At 43.0% G+C, this 17,326-nt stretch overlaps 1 protein-coding gene across 3 annotated transcripts in view; it reads left to right on the forward strand.

Moving 5' to 3' along the window:
• MYO1D (myosin ID) overlaps nucleotides 1–17,326 on the forward strand; it is a 377,669-nt gene that overhangs the window by 93,675 nt on the left and 266,668 nt on the right. The gene's annotated exons all lie outside the window — the stretch shown is intronic.

Here is a 17,326-nt window from a genome sequence, read left to right on the forward strand (position 1 = left end):
TTTTAGTTTTTGACTCTTTTCTTTGCCACCACATTCTTATTCTCTTAGTTCACTTCCTCATGTCTGGTATTCCTGAGTATAGAGAGTGCTGGCTATTTTCCTGAGTGCAGAAGGACTGACAGCATAAAGCAGGGTAGTAGAGTATCTGTATCGTGTTTGTCTTTGGAATGTGTTGATTTTTATAATTGAATATGAGTTCATTTCATATTTTGAAGTTTTTATAATTCACCTCTTCATGATTCCAGGTCCCTCCTCCCTTAGTAAAAATTCCCCTGGATGCCACAGCAGTATACTAGGAATAAGCAGAAATAAATTTGAAAGAAATCTGGCTCACGGTCTCTTAGGAGACATGATTACAATATGGGAAAAAAGTTGCAAAATGCACCATCTCAAATAGCATGTGACGATGGAAACCCTTTGCAGAGTGGTAATAGTTGATGTCTTTTGCCTTTTATATCTTCTTTAAATTCCTCCATATCCAGCTCCCTTGTCCTTACCATAACAACTCTATTGCAGAACCAGCAGGCATTATTGAGGGGCCCCAGTGAGCAGCACTTGGTACTTCACTTGAGGATGCCATCGGACCCTCTTAAGCTTCCTTTAGGGTCTGTTGGCATCAGAGCAGTGACAGCATCATCAGATCAGCGTCATGAAAATTCCGTGTGTCTCCAGACGCTCCCAGCATCAGAATAGCCAGTGTGCCAATTCAACCTCCTCCTGCCCTTGAGGCTGCTGTCCATTGTCCTAAAGCAAGGCCACCTAAGTGACACCAGTTCTACAGGCTGATAGGGGAAAGGAAGTTAACCCCTCCTCTACATTAGACACAAAGAAGGTTGTTTAGAAAAAAATAAAACCAAAACCCAAAAATACCCTCCAACCACAAACCAAGAGAAAGTGCCAGATAGAAGAAGTATAAGGTTAATGCCAATTTTAAAGCTTTACTTGAGGAAATGTGGCCTTACTGGGTGTTATAGACTTGTGACAAAGCCAAGGAGAGCCAGCTGACAGAGTTTCTGACCATTCATTCATTCAATAAAAATTTTTGCTGGTTTTAAAATCCTCTGCTCCGTTCTGTGGTTCACCCAACAGAAACAATAGCCAAACACATAACTTAGGAGCATCTGGGAAGCTTTCCAGTTTTCCTGTTTTTACACAATCCATTCTGTAACAGAAATAGATCTCCTTTCGAGGCCGGTGAAAGCTGTGCTTGTAACTGAGATTCCTCCAGGCACAGATGATGATTAGGTGATTGCTTTAATCGTATGGTAATTTCCTTCTCACCTGTAACTGGACATATGATGTCAACAAAAGAAGGTTTGGAAATTTTTCTATTAATACTTAATAAAATATAATTAGCAACAGACATGAAAAACATCTGATTGCAGTTCTCGGCACAATAAATGTTCGTTTAGTGTGACTTTGTTTTCTGAACTCAAAACAGGTGTTGTCACAGTCGCTGAGATGGAAATAATCCATTCACTTGGCTGCTTAACCATTTATTTCTTTTCAGTGTTTCCTGCCACAGGTCCTACCCAGCTTGTACCTGAAAGGCCCCTACCTGGTTGCCTCAAGTGTCAGTAGCTCTTAGGAAAACCTTGCTTTAGCTATATCAGAGCCTTCCTATGTGATGAAAATCAGCATAAGGAATTCCGGTTTTTAAAAAGTGATGTAGTAGACTGATTAGGTTTTCCATCATTCACTAAATTAGGCAGAGTGACAGAGTGTACAGTTTAGGTTTCCTGTCACCCAGAGAGCCAAATATCTAAGGCTAGTGTAAGGTGAAAAGGATTCCTCTCTGAGGGTCAGGGTAAGAGTGTTCAGTACTGTGGTGCAAGTGGCTTATAGTATTTTAAATGCATAATTGTTATCATGTCATGTAATTGTGCATTTCTACCAAAGGGGTTTCCAACTCCAGCCCAGGTCTCTCTCATTTTCCTGAGCAGTGTTGACTTAGAAATAGGCTAATCCCTTGGTTAAGGCAGAATGCAATTAACCACTTCCCTAGGCATGCCAGAGAGCCAAATGGTTAATACAGTAGGAAATCATTTTTAAATGAAATGGACAAAAAGGATATATATAAGTTTTGTATATATAGAAGTTGAACCTTGTGTTGGAGAAATTGTATTTGTCACTTGTTGGTTGGAGGACAAAATATAGTGTCATGTTATTAATAGGAAAAGTTTCATTCTTATTTTTTGGTCTAGATCTTTATGTCTGTCATTATTAGACAATCAGCATTTATTTCATAGCTAAATAATACTTATTGGGATGTATTCATATGCTAACCTTGTAAAATATGTGACATCTTCATTGTATGTGTGCGTTTGTGTGTGCTTTACTGATTTTATTTTTTTTAATTTTTTAATGTTTACTTTTGAGACAGAGAGCATGAGTGGGGGAGGGGCAGAGAGAGAGGGAAACACAGGCTCCAGGCTCTGAGCTGTCAGCACAGAGCCTGACACGAGGCTCAAACCCACGAACCACGAGGTCATGACCTGAGCTGAAGTCGGACGCTCAACTGTCTCAGCCACCCGGGTGCCCCATGCTTTACTAATTTTAAATGCATGGGAGTATTTAAATATGTTAGTCTGAGGACCTATAGTTTATAAAGACTCTTAACGTCACTGAGAGTGATTTTACTGTGGTCCAGTTCACCAATCTCTGTATTTCCTCTACTAGGATTTTGGCAAAACCAACCAGTCAATTAAATAATTACTGTCTAAAAGTTATGTAGTGACAAATGGTGACCAAAACAGACAATTTGCATTCTGTGGTGTGGATTTGGTCAGCTTATAAAATTTATAATCTCACGAAAAGAGCAGTTTTCCTTGGAAGATCAAAATGAAGCCATTTTGGGATTCATTTTCAGCAGTGTGAAGTTACACGTGCTCTAACCTAACAGTGATTCTCCGCCCAGCGTGGACATGTCCTGACTTTAGCTGTTGTAGAGACTCTTCTGTCAAAGTGGTTAACTGAGTGCCCTGTGAATGACCAGTACCCTTCTCACTGCAGTGACAGGCTTGAAAGTTGAACCCTTTTCAGGTATCCCCAGCAAACAAAAAAACAAAAACTGAAAAGCAGTACATTTACAGATGTCAGCCCAGGTGCTGTATTTGCGGGCCTGATTTGCTATGCCGTATCTGACAAGGTGGGTTTTTTTTTTTTTTTTTATGTCCTCAAGACTTAATCTTGTTTTCATTGAAATATACTATAAAATGTTCTGTTTCCTTTTGCTCGGTAACTAAATAGTAGTATTTGGTAAAAGTGTCTTTTATGGTCAAGAATTTAGACAGTGAGCTGAGAAGGAACTATTGTATTATTAGGAGTATTATTTTGACCGCATTGCCTGGGACCCTGGTCAATAGCCTTCAGGTGGGGAAGGTGTTGTGTTTTTTTCTGCCATTTCCTTATACTGGGAAGGGAGAATGGCTGAGTAACTTGACATAATCAAATTCAGGTAATAAAAAAATTAAAATAAAACCCAATCTCTTGTCTCTCACTGGGCAGCAGGGCATGTGGCCTCCTCACAGAACTTGCCCTCGGCAACAGGTAGGGATTTCTGGTCGCCCTCCTATGTTCTTGGTACTCTGCATCTGCCATCCTGTGTGTTGTTGCCTTTGTGTCCAAAGGATCAGGTTTAATTAGCTCCTGAGAGAAAGAAGAGTGAGATGCATCCTCACTTGGCTCTTCTCAGGAATCTCAGACCCAACACAGCCTGTGTGGCTCACGGTCACCTTGCAAAATCAGGCTCTTCCTCTGCTGCCCCAGCGCTGTATAACAAGTGCTGTTGTGGTCGGCTCCACCGGTCGTGTGAGCAACCTTGACCCCTCCCTCTGTTCCACCTCTCACATCCAGTAAGTCACTCTATCTAGTCAGTCCTGCTTCTGCTCTGAAAGCCTGTCCTCTGCTCCCTCTCCCCACAGCTCCACCCCAACCAGGGCCCCAGTCATCCCTGCCCAGGACCCAGGCAGTGGGGTGGGACCCACCGCCAGCAGTGGCCTTCTCACTGCTCCACTGTGCACTCAGTCCTCTCCGGCCCGCAGTCACAGGGGCTTGCAAAAAGCAAATGTGATCAGTGCCTGAAATCTGCCCTGGAGATAACCTCCAAAAGCCCACGACACTGCAAGGTCTCACCCACCCGCCTCTCCCCTCGCAGCCCTCACGTCTGTCCTCATCACCCTGAATTAGTGGAGAGACGGGTCTGCCTGTTCGTTCCTCCACCATGGCTCCCAGAACAGTGCTTGGGACGTGGGCGCTAATAACTACTGCGTGAATGAACAAGTGAATACAATAAAATTACAGACAGCAATAAGAACGTTTAAAGTTAGTATTTCTCTGCAAGGTATGTCTTACTGTATCATAGAAGTGTGTTTTGAAAAAGCAAGCGTTGGGCCTCCTGGGTGGCTCAGTCGCTTAAGCATCCGACTTTGTCTCAGATCCCATGGGGTGGTGAGTTTGAGCCCCACGTTGGACTCTGTGCTGACAGCTCAGAGTCTGGAGCCTGCTTTGGATTCTGTGTCTCCCTCTCTCTCTCTGCCCCTCCCCTGCTGTTGTGCACTCTTTCTCTCAAAAATAAGCATTAAAAACATATTTTTTTAAAGAAAAGAAAAAGCAAGTATTATCTAAAAATGAATATATCAAAAACAAGGGTTTTTTTCATTACAGAAAGGAAGGAAGGGGGTACCTAAGTGGCTCAGTCAGCTCAGGTCATGATCTCATTGTTGGTGAGTTCGAGCCCTGCGTCGGGCTCTGTGCTGACAGCTCAGAGCCTGGAGCCTGTTTCTAATCCTGTGCGTGCGTGTGTGTGTGTGTGTGTGTGTCTCTCTCTCAAAAATAACATTAAAAAATGTTGGAAGGAAGGGAGGAAAAGGTAAAACAATTCAGCCAGGCGTCTCCTGACCATACTTTCTGGTTAGCTACCTTTTGCGCGGCTCAAGGGAAGAGAGGTTGCTCTGGAAAAGCAAACCAAGAGATGAACTCGGGAAGTCAGTCAAACCCCTGTCAGTGGCCCTCTCACAAGTTTCCTGTGTCCTGTGGAAAGCCTAAACATTTTGATGGAAGGTTTTCTGACTTCAGAGGGTCCCTGCAAACTACTGGGAGAACGTTTTCTGGACACGATGCTGAGCTGGATCAGGATTCATTATGCTAGCACAGTGACCGTCACTGTGAGGGTTAGCGGCACAGATGCAGCGCCCTGGAGAAGGGGGCCTGTCCTGCCGTCCAGACGGCCTTGTCACAGGACTTCATGCATCTCGCTGTACCCTAACCCTGTGCCAGCAGTGCTCCGAGTGTTGCAGTGAGCAGAGGGTCTCATTTCTTGTAACCGTCCCGGGAAGTGGGTGCCGATGTGATCCCACCATCTCGCTGATGGGCTACAGTGGTCTCCTCAGACGTTCTCTTTAAGGCCTCGGTATGTCAATAAAAAGGCAAAATGAAGCATCCTATTTCAGGTGCTCTGAAGGCAGTATATAAATCAGGAAGTGCCTAGAGCTACCTATATGGAGACTGTATAATCACAATAATTCAGATGTCGAGAAATTCAAATTTGGGATGCCTTCTTTGGACCCTCCCACTCCTAAAACTGGATTAGGTATCCCTTGTCTAAGCTTCCATAGTATCCTTTCTGTCTTTGTTATTGCCTTAAATCTTTTCTGAAACAGTATGGTGGGGGTGTGCACACCCATGTACACGCACGCACACACACATGCGAACAAGAAAGAGAATAGGAGCAACAGGGAAATGATAAATTTTTTAAATGTGTACTTAGCTTTACTTATTCTGAGAGAGAGAGAGAACACAGGAGGGGCAGAGAGGGAGAGAGAGAATCCCAAGCAGGCTCTGCACTGTCAGCACAGGAGTCCTATGTAGGGCTCGAACTCACGAACCGTGAGATCATGACCTCATGACGAAATCAAGAGTCGGATGCTTAACCGACTGAGCCACCCAGGCGCCCCTTAAAAATATGTAATTTTTAAACCTCTGTCACTGTGCTTACTACATGGCATTGTCTGCATCTGGAAGTCTTTGGTACAATAATACCATATGCCTTATTCTTTGTAACTCAGACTCTTGGCATGGTGCCTGGCACATGGCGCTTCTTAGTAACTCAGATGTTCATAAACGCACACAATCAGTAACTAGCAGAATCAGGATTCAAACCTAGGGCTCCAGGGCTGTGTGACTCTGATGCTCATAATCTTTCTAACAAACAGTCCCTGCCCACTTCAAGAACGTGCAGTCTAACAAAGGGGATTAAATGAGTTGATTCCATCACACAGAGGCCATGATTTTGCCAGAAGCAGCAGCAGCAACAAAATGCCTTCACCCTTGGGAGAGATTCTCATCTAACTGGGGAGAGTGAACTGAACATATCGGAAGTTGGCAGTAAGCTGATGATCATTGCATAAGTTTCCTCCATCAGGGAAGAAAAGGGTCAAAGTTTTGTGTACTTTGAAAATAAAACTGCCTTATAATCTGTCCTTTCGAAATGGGCCAGCATCGTTGGTTTAAAAAGCCACACCCAGAACACAAACTGTAGCTGGAAGTATAAGTTGCTGCAGCCTCTTTGGAGAATGATTTGGCAAAAATTCACAAATTTAAATCGTGCGTATCCTTTGACGCGGCAACTTTAGTTCTAAAAGCGTGTTCTACAGGTGTATATACACATATGCACAAAGACATAGATGCCATTGTATTTATAGTTGCATTGTCCATGATAAAAAAAGGTGAGTTACCACCTAAAAGTCCAATAGGGACTAATTAAATATACTATTGTGTGTTCACTCGTGAAATGAAATACTATGTAGGCATAAAAAATGAGGCTTTTCCCTATTTATATGAAACTATTGCCAAGATTCATTATTTCAATTGGAGAAAAAAATGTCACTCATGTATAAGACTATCTGTATGGATATGTATGTATTTGAATAACCTATTTCTATTTTAAATTTTTTTTAATGTTTATTTATTTTTGAGAGAGAGACAGCATGAGCGGGGGAGGGGCAGAGAGAGAGAGAGAGAGAGAGAGGGAGACCCAGAATATGAAGCAGGCTCCAGGCTCCGAGCTGTCAGCACAGAGCCTGACGCGGGGCTCAAACTCCCGAACCGTGAGATCATGACCTGAGCTGAAGTCGGTTTCTCAACTGACTGAGCCACCCAGGTGCCCCTGAATAACCTATTTCTAGAAGAATTTACAGAAAACCAGCAGCAGTAGCTGCCTCTAGCCAGGGAGGTTGTGACAAAGATGAGAAACGCTTTTCACTGTCTAATCATTTATATTTGTTGGATCTTTTACTAAGAGTCTATATTGCTTGTGCAAAAGCAATAAATAAAAATCTAAACCTCTATGAAGAAGCTTGGATTGTTTACTAGCAATTTTAAATTTGTATATAATTTCACATTTATAGAAAAATGCAAGAATTATAAGAACCTTCCTATGAGAATGCCTGGTATTTAGTTGTTGGGTCTCTTTAATTTCTTATAATATAAATAGTATTTAGCCTTTCTGGGTTTTTTTTTTTTGATATCCAAAAGTTGTATTTAATATTTTTAAAATGTCAACAAATTATAGATTCATAAAAGATAAAGCTATACAGATTTTAAAAGTATAGATGATTTTCTTTAATTCTATTCAGTATTAAGTGAACAGAGTATATTAATGTTGGTTATCTCATATGGATTAGAATCTCTAATGTATAGCCTTATATACCTTTGATTAAAAATAAAGTAGCTAACAAAAGAAGTAAATATACTTTCTTTAAAAAAGATTTTCAAACAACTTCCTGTCCTGGAGTATCTCTTTTTTTTTTTTTTTTTTAATTTATTTATTGTTTAATTTACACCCAAGTTAGCATAGTGCAACACTGATTTCCTTAATGCCCCTTAGCCATTTAGCCCATCCCCCCTCCCAAAACCCCCTTTAGCAACCCTCTGTTCTCTATATTTAAGAGTCTCTTATGTTTTGTCCCCCTCCCTCTTTTTATATTATTTTTGCTTCCCTCCCCTTTTTTTATCTGTTCTGTATCTTAAATTCCTCATATGAGTGAAGTCAATATGACATTTGTCTTTCTCTGACTAATTTCGCTTAGCGTAACACCCTCCCGTTCTATCCTCATAGTTGCAAATGGAAATATTTGGTTCTTTTGGATTGCCGAGTAATACTCCATTGTATATGTATACCACATCTTCTTTATCCATTCATCCATCGATGTACAGTTGGGCTGTTTCCATACTTTGGCTCTTGTTGATGGTTTTGCTATAAGCATTGGGGTACATGTGCCCCTTTGAAACAGTACACCTGTATCCTTTGGGTAAATACCCAGTAGTGCAGTTGCTGGGTCACAGGGTAGTTCTATTTTTAGTTTTTTGAGGAACCTCCATAATGTTTTCCAGAGTGTCAGCCTTTCTGTTGTTGTTGTTTTTACTGTGAACTTTCCCGGTTATTTCATAGAATGTCCTTCAATTTAGGTTTATCTTCTGTTTCCTCCTGGTTAGATTCGGGTTAAATGTTTTTGGCAGACACCACAGAAGTGATTGTTGTGTCCTCACCACATCATATCAGGAGGCACAGCATTTGTGTTCTAAGCCCTGTGGCTACAGGAAAAGAAGCTTTAGGTCCGTTTGTAGCACTTGAGCTGGGAATTTGAATCCCTGAGCCATTCTTTTCATTCATCACTTTGTCCAGTGACATTAAGAGTTAACCAGCCAACCTCATATTTGTTAGTTTTCCAGAAATCTTTGCAAATATACTCACAATCACCCAGCTTCTTGTTTCTTATAAGAGGTTGATTAAGAGTATTCATTGGAGATATGTTTTTTATTGCCAGATCACACCATGGACTATCACTGTTCTTTTTGCAACTGGAAATAGAGTCATTAGTGGCCTTAAATCTGATCAGAGAGCCATTTCCTGAAACTCCAGAAACAACTCAGAGAACGCTTTCTTAAAATTCCGTCCCTCTAGAACCACTCTCAATACAAAATCCACATAAGTCTGACTGCTCCAGAGGAACAGTACCAATAGGATATGTGTGTGTGTGTGTGTGTGTGTGTGTGTGTGTGTGTGTGTGTGTGTTTATAAACACACATATAGAGGGATTTTTGGCTCACACAGTTACGGAGGCTGAGAAGTCCAAACTCCTCGGTCAGTAAGCTAGAATTTTAGGAGAGCTGATGGTGTTAGTTCTAGTCTGAGTCCAAGTGTGAGGGCAGGAGAAGACCTGTGCCCTAGCTCAGAGACCATCAGGCTGAGAGACAAAGCATTGTTTCTCACTCACCCTTCTGTTCCTATCAGGTCTTGGCTGGAGTGGATGAGGCCCACCCAGTTGGGTAGGGCACTCTGCTTTGCTCAGTCCTCCTGACTCTAATGTTTCTCTCATCCGGAAGCACCCTCACAGCACACCCAGAATAATGTTTGACCAAATTCTGGGCACCTCCTGGCCCAGGCAAGTTGACACATAAAATTAACTATCACCGGCACATATGTCAATTTGTGTCAATAGTGGTGATATTAACTTTGAGCACCTGGTCAAAGCTAATGAAGTCAAAGTTAATGGCCACTTAATGCTTACAGGGTTTCTCTCCTGTAAAAGTTATCTCTCCCTTTGTAATTACTAAGTAATTTGCAGAAGATACTTTGCGGCTGTGTAACTATCCTGTTCCTCATCACACTCTCAGCTACTGGTTTCAGCATGCACCGATAATTCTCTAACTCAACGCCATTCCTTTTGTATTTCTTGTCATTCCACCGTAAGGAAGAGCTTTTACTTCTCCAATTCACTTCTATTTTATATCAGTACGGACTCCGAGATTCTTATTTTATTCGGGGGATTATAATGTCACTGACATTACTTGTTTTAGTGCTCATGTGGTTCCCGCTTGGGCCAGTGGGAGCCTTTTACGCGGATTCCTGTTTCTTTTGCTATGTCCCTGTCATTCTTTGAGTACTTCCCTACATTCTAGCTCAACAACACATTCCAGACTCATCTTGTACTTCCCCTGCCCCAGCTCCAGAATTAGCTTTTCTCTAAGGATCCCTGGGTCCTTTTAGTTAAGAAGAATAGTGTACAAGCCAACATCTGAGTGTCCTTGCTTCTGAGCTCCCTCAGAGGGCAGAGCTAGGAAATGTGTGCTCACGTCCACATCTCTCTCTCTCCCTCTCCCCTCCCTTCAAGCCACTGCACCCCACCAGTTTGAACTGATACCTCCAGTTCCAAGTCAGTCCTGCATACGTTGCAGCTTCCTTCCCTAACAGTGAAAAACATGTCCCAGAGGGTGAGTCAGAGTAGATACTATTTTAATTATATTTTCCTGGAATATAAATTACTGTTTGTATCCAGAGTACATGAAATTGCCCATGTGAAAGGAAAGGTTATTTTCAGTTGAGCATAAGGATGTGGCCCATTAAAAACTAGGTGATATCCTGCTGTATTTAATCTCCCCTCCTCCCACTTTTGAAAGTCATAAGGAAATAAGAGAAGTGAAACTAAGTACATAAATTTAAAAAAAAAGTAATGACGGTAGGCGATTTAAAGTCTTCCATACTTGACGGCCTAAATTTTCTCTATAAATAGGGTGCAAACCATTTGCTGAGAAAATGGTGGGGGGCTAAGGGGACTCATTCATTCCTTCCTTTATTTTTTGATTCATCGAATATTTAACCATCCCCTGTAAGTTCCAGCACTGTATTGCATGCTGAAGATAAAGCCATGAACAAGGTAAATATGGACTGTATTCCTCTGGAGACAGAAAGTAAACCAACAAGAAGCTACTTATGGTAACTACCATAGAGGAAACAAGTGTGGGATGATGGTGGATAGGGGCAGTTTAGATGGGGAAGGATCTTGTTTTATTCTTGGCCAGAGCAGTCATCAGGAGTGGTTGACGTGAGGTAAGCCAATATCGGGATGTCAGATTGGCTTGACTTTAAGACTTCCCATTGAAAAGATTTAAGGATAGGAATGAGCAATTAGATTTATATTTTGTGGAGAATGGTTTATGAGGGAGTCCCGCCAATGAAGGTGATACCTGCGATGGGGAAGACACCTGTGACTCCATACTCTTGCTAACATTGTTCACTGTCAAAATTCCTCATGTGTAGGTGGAGAATTGTACCCTGTTGTTGGTTTGATTTGCATTTCTTTAAACATGAAGTGAAACTGAGACACTTTCATAAAATTTATTTTGGTATAACTAGTCGTATTAGTTTCCTAGAGTTGCTATAACAAAATACCACAAACAAAATTGCACAAATGGGGTGACTTAAAAATAAGGTCAGACATTTCTTGTCTCACAGTTCTGAAGACTAGAAGTCCAACATCAAGGTGTCAGCAGGGCCAGGGTCGGTCTGGAACTGGTGGGGGAGAAATCCTTCCTTGCTTCTGCCTAGCTTCCCACGGTGACGTTGGCTCGCAGCTGCGCCTGTCACCTCTGTCATCGCGTGGTGTCCTCCCCGTCTGTCTCAGTCTTCCCATGGCATTTTCCTCTTCTCATAACCCAGTCGTGTTGGATTAGGGCCCACTCTAATGACCTCATCTTGATCACATCTGCAAAAACCCTGTTTCTAAATAAGGTCACTTTCACGGGTACCAGGGATTAGTACTTCAGCATATCTTTTGTGGGGGAGAGCACAATTCAAGGCATCACGCTGATGATCTATGGATTTTGTTTTTCCAGGTGGCTGACCTGTTTTCTGACACTCTCTATCAACATACGTTCTTGGTGTAATTGTTTGCCGTTTTGAAATGTCACCATTATCACACCAAAGTCTTCAGAGACCCAGTCACGTGATCTCCATTATCTCCCTCTTCTATACTGCTTTCTACTTGAACTTTGTTTTTCCACTTCATTTTGCTTGCTTTTCTTCTTGTCTGTATGTTCAGCAGTATCTGTTCCCATTCTAATATCTTTATATATATATATATATATATATATGTATTTTATTTTGAGAGAGAGCACATGAGCAGGGGAGGGGCACATGGAGAGGGAGACAGAGAATCCCAAGCACACTCCCTGCTGTCAACACGGATCCCACGGACCAGGAGATCGTGACCTGAGCTGACCAACTTAACCAGCTGAGCCACCCAGGCGCCCCTCATTCTGATGTCTTTTAATGTGGACTTCATTTCTGTGGGGTTTTCTCCTCTTTCTGTTGTTTCCCTGAGCTCTTTGGTTTCTCATCTCCTGTTTCAAAAAAATAGTTTTAAACATTTTTTCTCTATTTTTTTAAAAAAGTTTATTTTGCCAGAGAGAGAGGGAGATCATGCGAGTTGGGGAGGAACAGAGAGAGAGAGAGAGAGAGAGAGAGAGAGAGAGAGAGAATCCCAAGCAGGCTCCTCACCGCCAGCGCTGTGCCCCATGTGGGTCTCCATCTCACAAACTGTGAGATCACCACCTGAGCCGAAATCAAGAGTTGGAGGCTCAACCAACAGAACCACCCAGGCGCCCCTGGTCTCTCTATTTTTAAGTGGTGTTTTCTTTGTTTTCTTGGTTTTTAGAGGGCTATATTTTCTTTATGTGTTTTGCTTCCATGCAGAAATATTTTTCCAAAGTTTTTCTCCTTTATGACATACCTATTTTTCATGGGTATTCTTGATCTGCCTTTTGTCCTATCAGTTTCTTTGCCTAGTTTTTCTTATCATGTCTTATCCTGGGCCCCATTCTGGGTCACTTTTGATTATTACCATATTTGAGTAAATGTGGTTGGATTATTTAGTTATTGGATTAGTTATTGAAAGAGAGTATGTGGAATGACCAGTAGATAGCTGAGTTTGGGATCATTATTATTTTTTTTAATCTTTTAAATTTATTTTTGAGAGAGACAGAGAGAGTGTGCATTAGCAGGGGAGAGGCAGAGAGAGAGGCAGGGAGAGAATCCCAAGCAGGCTCCTCACTGTCAGTGCAGAGCCCTCTGGGGGCTCCCACCCACAAACTGAGATCATGACCTGAGCCAAATCAAGGGTCGGACGCTTAACCGACTGAGCCACCCATGCTGAGTTATTTCTCACTTTGACTGAAATGGCAAGAAGTTTGCCTGACTCGCAGGCAAGCCCTGTGAGCATGCCATGAGACATCTGGGAGGTAAGGTGGCACCCGTTTTCACTGCTCAATATCACCTGCTGCAGAGAATCGTACCTGCTTTTTGTCTTTTGCCTCACCACACGGACAGTGTAATGCATTACAATTGCATTGTAATTGATTGCAGTGTAATTGCAACAACGTAATGTCTACTCATTTCTTCATTCAGTCCCATCTTGCAACTAACTATTCAGAAGTGCCAAATGGGACTCCTTTTGTCCCACAGCCGCCAGCACCCTGAGACTGCCATTCTCAGAGAAGATGGTTGGTTTGTCCCCTGGAGAACCACAGCCTCCTGTGGGGGGCGCTCTGCTCAGGAGCCTGCACGCGCACGGGTGCCTGCTCCCTCTCGGCAGCCTCCCTCCCCCGCGTCTACTTTTCACAGCACCTTGCAACTGTTCTTCCTAGGTCGTGTTTCAGAGTTGAGGCTAGGTGTTTGTCCCCTAGTAGGTAGTTTTCTGGTTTCATTTTATTTTGTTTTGCTTTTGAAGGAGTGGGAACCTGTTGAGGAGATGGGGGGAGGAAGAGACTGGGTGAGGACAAGGTATTGTAGGCAGAATGAACCTGTGGGCAAACCATGAGGTCGTGGTGTCCTTGGGGACCGTAAGTATCTCATTAACGTAACAGCAGACTGAGATGGAAAGAGGGGATCGGGAGGTGTTGACGGTGGATGTGTGGTGGGCAGTTAGGAGAGTCAAGTGAAGAGGAATTTGGAGGCCGCGGCACAAAAGGCCTCGCGTGCCTCTCTCTGAGCTTAGTATATTTCTCTTTCGGTTGCTCATTGCAAGGGGTGTTGTGATCATCTTTGCCAACCAACATGGTACCTGCCTTCATTACCTTACCTATCATTTGTTATTATTTATTTGCAACACTTCCCTGCACTTTGTTCATCTTTTAATTCCCAGAGTCAGGCCCAGTGTCTGGCACAGAGTAGATATTGAATAAATATTTGAAGAGTGCATTATAAAAGTTTGTCACACAAGCTTCACACACAGAAGGCATAGAGATGCCTTCCTTGGTCTCTTATAAGAGGTGGCTTCACCCTGTTTGTCGCTGAGGATCGTGACACTAGTTCCTTATGGAGGCACACCAACCAGGTGACTACACTACCTTAGTGCTAACTTCATACGCGAGGCTTTCCCAAGCAAATTGGAATCTTGGGTTGGTGTTACTGTGTACACTGGCACCATCTAGTGGTGATTTTAAGCCTTAACCAAACTGAAAGTTTCATGTGTGGTAACCAACCTTAGAGTTTCAAGTAAGTTTTTAACATTTTATAAATTACCGAGGCATTGTATTTAATACCATAATTCGTTGACCTTTTGCCGCTGTCTTCACGATAATATTTGTGCATTTGATGCTATTATGCACGTAGTTTATTGTGTTTTACAAACATGATGTCTAGAAGCTTTGATAAATATTCTATTTGGAATAAAATGGAATTTACTGATTAGGCAGACCTGGAATCTTCGAACAGCATTCTAATCTCGTATGTTATTTGCTGTGTCTTATTTCACAGAGTTCCACACCTGTGAGGTAATCTCTTTTTCCCAACATCTTCCTCCTCCTCCCCCTCCTCCTCTCTCTCCCCTCCCCCTCCTCCTCCTCCCCCTCCTCCTCCTTCCCCTCCTCTTTCCTCCTCTTCTTCTCCTCCTCCTTCTTCTTCTCCTCCTCCTCCTCCCTCTTCTTCTCCTCCTCCTCCTCCTTCTTCTCCTCCTCCTCCTCCTTCTTCTCCTTCTTCTCCTCCTCCTTCTTCTCCTCCTCCTTCTCCTCCTCCTTCTTCTCCTTCTTCTCCTCCTCCTTCTTCTCCTTCTTCTCCTTCTTCTCCTTCTTCTCCTTCTTCTCCTTCTTCTCCTCCTCCTTCTTCTCCTCCTCCTCCTTCTTCTCCTCCTCCTCCTCCTTCTTCTCCTCCTCCTCCTCTTCTTCTCCTCCTCCTCTTCTTCTCCTCCTCCTCTTCTTCTCCTCCTCCTCCTCTTCTTCTCCTCCTCCTCTTCTTCTCCTCCTCCTCCTCCTCCTTCTTCTCCTCCTCCTCCTCCTTCTCCTCCTCCTCCTCCTCTTCTTCTCCTCCTCCTCCTCTTCTTCTCCTCCTCCTCCTCTTCTTCTCCTCCTCCTCCTTCTCCTCCTCCTCCTCCTCCTTCTCCTCCTCCTTCTCCTCCTCCTCCTTCTCCTCCTCCTCCTTCTCCTCCTCCTCCTCCTTCTTCTCCTCCTCCTCCTCTTCTTCTCCTCCTCCTCCTCCTCTTCTTCTCCTCCTCCTCCTCCTCCTCCTTCTTCTCCTCCTCCTCCTCCTTCTCCTCCTCCTCCTCCTTCTCCTCCTCCTCCTCCTTCTCCTCCTCCTCCTCCTCCTCCTTCTCCTCCTACTTCTCCTCCTCCTTCTCCTCCTCCTCCTCCTCCTCCTCCTCCTCCTCCTCCTCCTCCTCCTCCTTCTTCTCCTCCTCCTCCTTCTCCTCCTCCTTCTTCTCCTCCTCCTTCTTCTCCTCCTCCTTCTTCTCCTCCTCTTCCTCCTCCTCCTCCTCCCCCCTCCCCCTCCCCCTTCTTCTTCTTCTTCTTCCTGTTTAGACAGTGTTTCTTAAACTAAAGAATCATGTCCTTTTAATTCTCATCCTTGAAGACAGCTGTTGAGAATGTCCTGTACATTTTCAGTTTAAGCCAGAAAGGCTTAGGTAGTGAACCTTAGCCTTTCATTACTTTTAGGGGGTGTTTGAACATGAGTTATGTGGACAATTTGCTTGTGGCTTGTTGTTCATTGATTAACAGCTGAGGCAGGGAATCAGATTATGATGATTGAACATGTAGGGATTATTGTGATTTAAGTAGAAACGTTAATAAAATAAAAGCATTTATTAAAAATATTTTTCATGCAGAGTGTAATTGGAAGCATAGATTAATTGCCCACCCCACCCCCTTTTTTAAGTACTTACTCAATGCCAGAGTGAGAGTGCGGTGTAATTGTCTGTTTTACAAGTGAAACACATGGAGGTGAAGTGGTTTTACAAGGTCGCACAGCTATCATATTTGCAGTGTGAGCATTCAGACCCAGATGTAAAGGACTCCAAAGTCTGTGCTTCTAACCACCATATAAACTTGGCATCCAACAGTTAGGCTTCACAGGAAAACCACAGTAGAAAAATGCACAGAAAATCTTAAAGTGGTTATTAATAGTTTTTATTTAAATATATATTAGCTATTTAATAAAATCTTGGTTTTAATCTACTGTTGATTATCAGCATCTGTTTGTTTCCACGCCTAATTATAGCCAACAGCCTTCATTCCATTGTGAAGGAAGTTTAAGGTCCTTGCCGTTGTGGTCCCAAAGAATTAGTTATTTCCCTGCTGCTCTGGTCCTGAGCAAGAGCGCTTAGAGATGTGGTCATTGTCCGGGGACCAGCATTTAGCCCGTCTTGGCGCTCCCTTCCTTCTTGGATGGGAGCTCTGTGTCCTTCCTGTGCCTCTCGGCAGGTGGAGTGTGTTAGCAACAACTTGTATAGAAATGTCCATTTGGGTGTTGGCCTAGCTCTGGTTCATGTGTGTTTATATGTGTGAGTAATGTATAAACTGTGACTATATATGGGTTTTCTAAGTTTTATATTAAATTTTTTCTTGGTAAATATAGACACATGATTTTGTGCAGTTGAGTCATACTGTATATGCCAGGGTTTTTTTTTTTTACTTTTTCCCCTTTGTTCCTAAAGCTTCCTTCCATCCACCCACACAGCCTCCCTCCTCATCACCCTGTTATATGTAGAAAAGGTATGTGAAACAGAACACGTAGTCTTCCATATTTTTCCATGCTCGTGTAATCACTTATCAAATATATCTATGTACGGTGATACATACAAATCACATAATGGGCAGCATTCCAGAATTTTATGGTAAAAAGGTGGGATCCTGTTAGAAATACTTTATAAAAAAATACACATACCTTTCAACCAGCTGTCTCACAGAAATAAAAGCACTGAGTTGTAAGATTATGTGTCAGGAGTATTTCCTACAGTATTATTCATAATAGCAGGAAGGAAGGGGAATGATTGACTAGAGAATGATAATCTATACCATGGAATTTTAGGCCATCATTTAAAACAATGAATTTGAGGGGCATCTGGGTGGCTTAGTCAGTTGGGCATCCGACTTCGGCTCAGGTCATGATCTCACGGTTCATGGGTTCGAGCCCCACGTCGGGCTCTGTGCTAACAGCTCGGAGCCTGGATGCTGCTTCGGATTCTGTCTCCCTCTCTCTCTGCCCCTCTCCTGCTTG

This window comes from Neofelis nebulosa, chromosome 16 (assembly GCF_028018385.1).
Source record: "Neofelis nebulosa isolate mNeoNeb1 chromosome 16, mNeoNeb1.pri, whole genome shotgun sequence".
In the NCBI taxonomy this organism is placed as follows: Eukaryota; Metazoa; Chordata; class Mammalia; order Carnivora; family Felidae; genus Neofelis; species Neofelis nebulosa.